This window comes from Zootoca vivipara, chromosome 16, assembly GCF_965207765.1.
Source record: "Zootoca vivipara chromosome 16, rZooViv2.hap1.1, whole genome shotgun sequence".
In the NCBI taxonomy this organism is placed as follows: Eukaryota; Metazoa; Chordata; class Lepidosauria; order Squamata; family Lacertidae; genus Zootoca; species Zootoca vivipara.
This window is the reverse complement of record NC_142599.1, coordinates 42350883-42355882: the sequence shown is the minus strand read 5'-3', so window position 1 is coordinate 42355882 and position 5000 is coordinate 42350883.

Below are 5000 nucleotides of genomic sequence, written 5' to 3'. Positions count from 1 at the left end.
TTTGTGTGTGTGTGTCTGTCTGTCTGTCTGTCTGGCCTGTGTGTGTGTGTGTGTGTGAGAGAGAGAGAGAGAGAGAGAGAGAGTGATACTTGTGTCCATCTCTCTCTCTCTCTCTCTCTGTGTGTGTGTGTGTGTGTGTGTGTGTGTGTGTCTCCCCCACACAAGCACATGCTCTGTTTGAGTCTATGCTTGCATGAGAGAGATATTTTGTGTCTTTCAGTCTCCCTCCCCCGCAAAAGAGTTTTGTTTTGTGTTTTCTTTGTTTGTGTGTTGTGTGTGTGTGTGTGTGAGAGAGAGAGAGAGATTTTGTGTCCATTTCTGTCTCCCCTGCACACTTGAGTGCGAGTGCGAGGTGTATTTGATTCCTGTCCTCTCTCTGTCTCCTCGGCACAAGCACATGCTCTGTTTCAGTGTATGCCAGCGTGAGAGAGATATCTTGTGTCTTTCCGTCTCCCTCCCTCGCAAACAAGTTTGTTCCGCGTTGCGTGCGTGCGTTCGATATTGTCCCTGTTGTTGTTATTCTGCGTGCGTCCATGCAGTCGAAATGGGGGTTTGTGCGTTTGTGTATGTGTTTGTGTGTCCTGGCCTGCCTGGGTCTCTCTCTCTTTTTGATATATTTTGGGTCCGTCTCTCTGTGTCTGTCTCTGTCCCCCGCAAGCAAGGACGTGGGTGTATTTTTATATGTCTCTCTCTCTCTCTCTCTCTCTCTCTCTCTCTCTCTCTCTCTCTCTCTCTCTGTGTGTGTGTGTGTGTGTGTGTGAGAGAGAGAGAGAGAGAGAGAGAAGCACCTTAGAGACCACCTAAGTTTTTCATCGCTATGAGGTTTCGTGAGCATGCACACTTCTTCAGGCACACGAAAGCTCGTAGCGATGACAAACCTAGTTCCTCTCTAAGGTGCTACTGCTGCAAGAATATACCCCATCCAGCCCACTGACTCGCACCGTTGCGTGGTCCCCCGTAAAGAAGGGTCGTCCGAACGCCTGTCCTCTACGAACCCCAGTTCCCATTGCTGTAATGGGTTGACCGGGTGTTTCATTCGGATGGGATCCATTCAGCCCTGAGTGCACACTGGAAGGTAAGATCCTTGAAGCTGAGGCCTCAATACTTTGGCCACCCCACGAGAAGAGAAGACTCCCTGGAAAAGACCCTGACGTTGGGAAAAGATGGAAGGCACAAGGAGAAGGGGACGACAGAGGACCAGATAAGGTTGGAAGGTGTTCTCGTGGCTACCAACAGGAGTCTGACCAAACTGCGGGAGGCAGTGGAAGACAGGAGTGCATGGCGAAGAGTCGGACACGACTAAACGACAACAATCTTGTCAAATGGTTACTGTCTTGCTGTCTGTCTCTCTGTATCCCCGTGTCTGTGTCTACCCCGTACGCAAGGGAAGCCATGCCGTGTGCTCCACCCCCCCCCCGAAAAGGCACACCAAGTGTTTTCTCCCTTAATGCCCCTGCGGGTCGACCGGGCGTTTCATTCAAATGGGCCACTCACTGCACTCTAACCGAGAGTTGTGAAGGGACGGCGCCCCTAGTGGCGGCTGAGCTGGTACCGGGGAGCCTCAGCCCCTCCGGCGGGTAGACCGGGAAGAAATGCTTTCTCCGGGTAGACCGGACGTCCCAGACTCTCCGACGAGTAGACCGGGAGGCCTTGCTTTCGGGGAGGTAGACCGGGAAGCCCCAGATTCTCCGGCGAGTAGACCGCGGCAACCGGCGGGTAGACCGGGAAGACTTGCTTTCTCCGGGTAGACCAGACGTCCCAGCCTCTCCGGCGAGTAGCCCGGGAAAACCGGCGCGGAAGGGCGGGTAGACCGGGAGGCCTTGCTTTGGGAGAGGTAGACCGGGAAGCCCCAGACTCTCCGGCGAGTAGACCGGTGCAACCGGCGGGTAGACCGGGAAGACTTGCTTTCTCCGGGTAGACCGGACGCCCCAGCCTCTCCGGCGAGTAGACCGGGGCAACCGACGCGGAAGGGCGGGTAGACCGGGAGGCTTTGCTTTCGGGGAGGTAGACCGGGAAGCCCCAGCCTCTCCGGCGGGTAGACCGGGGCAAGCGGCGCCCTTGCGAGTCGACCGGGAGGCCTTGCTTTCGGGGAGGTAGACCGGGAAGCCCCAGACTCTCCGGCGAGTAGACCGGGGCAACCGGCGGGTAGACCGGGAAGACTTGCTTTCTCCGGGTAGACCGGACGTCCCAGCCTCTCCGGCGGGTAGACCGGGGCAACCGGCGCCCTTGCGAGTCGAACGGGAAGACTTGCTTTCTCTCAGGTAGACCGGGAAGCCCCAGACTCTCCGGCGAGTAGACCGGGGCAACCGGCGGGTAGACCGGGAAGACTTGCTTTCTCCGGGTAGACCGGACGCCCCAGCCTCTCCGGCGAGTAGACCGGGACAACCGACGCGGAAGGGCGGGTAGACCGGGAGGCTTTGCTTTCGGGGAAGTAGACCGGGAAGCCCCAGCCTCTCCGGCGGGTAGACCGGGGCAAGCGGCGCCCTTGCGAGTCGACCGGGAAGACTTGCTTTCTCTCAGGTAGACCGGGACGTCCCAGGCTCTCCGGCGAGTAGACCGGGGCAACCGGCGGGTAGACCGGGAAGACTTGCTTTCTCCGGGTAGACCAGACGTCCCAGCCTCTCCGACGAGTAGACCGGAGCAACCGACGCGGAAGGGCGAGTAGACCGGGAGGCCTTGCTTTCGGGGAGGTAGACCGGGAAGCCCCAGCCTCTCCGGCGGGTAGACCGGGGCAACCGGCGCCCTTGCGAGTCGACCGGGAAGACTTGCTTTCTCTCAGGTAGACCGGGACGTCCCAGGCTCTCCGGCGAGTAGACCGGGAGGCCTTGCTTTCGGGGAGGTAGACCGGGAAGCCCCAGACTCTCCGGCGAGTAGACCGCGGCAACCGGCGGGTAGACCGGGAAGACTTGCTTTCTCTGGGTAGACCAGACGTCCCAGCCTCTCCGGCGAGTAGCCCGGGAAAACCGGCGCGGAAGGGCGGGTAGACCGGGAGGCCTTGCTTTCGGAGAGGTAGACCGGGAAGCCCCAGACTCTCCGGCGAGTAGACCGGGGCAACCGGCGGGTAGACCGGGAAGACTTGCTTTCTCCGGGTAGACCGGACGCCCCAGCCTCTCCGGCGAGTAGACCGGGGCAACCGACGTGGAAGGGCGGGTAGACCGGGAGGCTTTGCTTTCGGGGAAGTAGACCGGGAAGCCCCAGCCTCTCCGGCGGGTAGACCGGGGCAAGCGGCGCCCTTGCGAGTCGACCGGGAAAACTTGCTTTCTCTCAGGTAGACCGGGACGTCCCAGGCTCTCCGGCGAGTAGACCGGGAGGCCTTGCTTTCTCTCAGGTAGACCGGGAAGCCCCAGACTCTCCGGCGAGTAGACCGGGGCAACCGGCGGGTAGACCGGGAAGACTTGCTTTCTCCGGGTAGACCGGACGTCCCAGCCTCTCCGGCGGGTAGACCGGGGCAACCGGCGCCCTTGCGAGTCGACCGGGAAGACTTGCTTTCTCTCAGGTAGACCGGGAAGCCCCAGACTCTCCGGCGAGTAGACCGGGGCAACCGGCGGGTAGACCGGGAAGACTTGCTTTCTCCGGGTAGACCGGACGCCCCAGCCTCTCCGGCGAGTAGACCGGGGCAACCGACGCGGAAGGGCGGGTAGACCGGGAGGCTTTGCATTCGGGGAAGTAGACCGGGAAGCCCCAGCCTCTCCGGCGGGTAGACCGGGGCAACCGGCGCCCTTGCGAGTCGACCGGGAAGACTTGCTTTCTCTCAGGTAGACCGGGACGTCCCAGGCTCTCCGGCGAGTAGACCGGGAGGCCTTGCTTTCGGGGAGGTAGACCGGGAAGCCCCAGACTCTCCGGCGAGTAGACCGGGGCAACCGGCGGGTAGACCGGGAAGACTTGCTTTCTCCGGGTAGACCGGACGTCCCAGCCTCTCCGGCGGGTAGACCGGGGCAACCGGCGCCCTTGCGAGTCGACCGGGAAGACTTGCTTTCTCTCAGGTAGACCGGGAAGCCCCAGACTCTCCGGCGAGTAGACCGGGGCAACCGGCGGGTAGACCGGGAAGACTTGCTTTCTCCGGGTAGACCGGACGCCCCAGCCTCTCCGGCGAGTAGACCGGGACAACCGACGCGGAAGGGCGGGTAGACCGGGAGGCTTTGCTTTCGGGGAAGTAGACCGGGAAGCCCCAGCCTCTCCGGCGGGTAGACCGGGGCAACCGGCGCCCTTGCGAGTCGACCGGGAAGACTTGCTTTCTCTCAGGTAGACCGGGACGTCCCAGGCTCTCCGGCGAGTAGACCGGGGCAACCGGCGGGTAGACCGGGAAGACTTGCTTTCTCCGGGTAGACCGGACGCCCCAGCCTCTCCGGCGAGTAGACCGGGACAACCGACGCGGAAGGGCGGGTAGACCGGGAGGCTTTGCTTTCGGGGAAGTAGACCGGGAAGCCCCAGCCTCTCCGGCGGGTAGACCGGGGCAACCGGCGCCCTTGCGAGTCGACCGGGAAGACTTGCTTTCTCTCAGGTAGACCGGGACGTCCCAGGCTCTCCGGCGAGTAGACCGGGGCAACCGGCGGGTAGACCGGGAAGACTTGCTTTCTCCGGGTAGACCGGACGCCCCAGCCTCTCCGGCGAGTAGACCGGGGCAACCGACGTGGAAGGGCGGGTAGACCGGGAGGCTTTGCTTTCGGGGAAGTAGACCGGGAAGCCCCAGCCTCTCCGGCGGGTAGACCGGGGCAAGCGGCGCCCTTGCGAGTCGACCGGGAAGACTTGCTTTCTCTCAGGTAGACCGGGACGTCCCAGGCTCTCCGGCGAGTAGACCGGGAGGCCTTGCTTTCGGAGAGGTAGACCGGGAAGCCCCAGACTCTCCGGCGAGTAGACCGGGGCAACCGGCGGGTAGACCGGGAAGACTTGCTTTCTCCGGGTAGACCGGACGCCCCAGCCTCTCCGGCGAGTAGACCGGGGCAACCGACGCGGAAGGGCGGGTAGACCGGGAGGCTTTGCTTTCGGGGAAGTAGACCGGG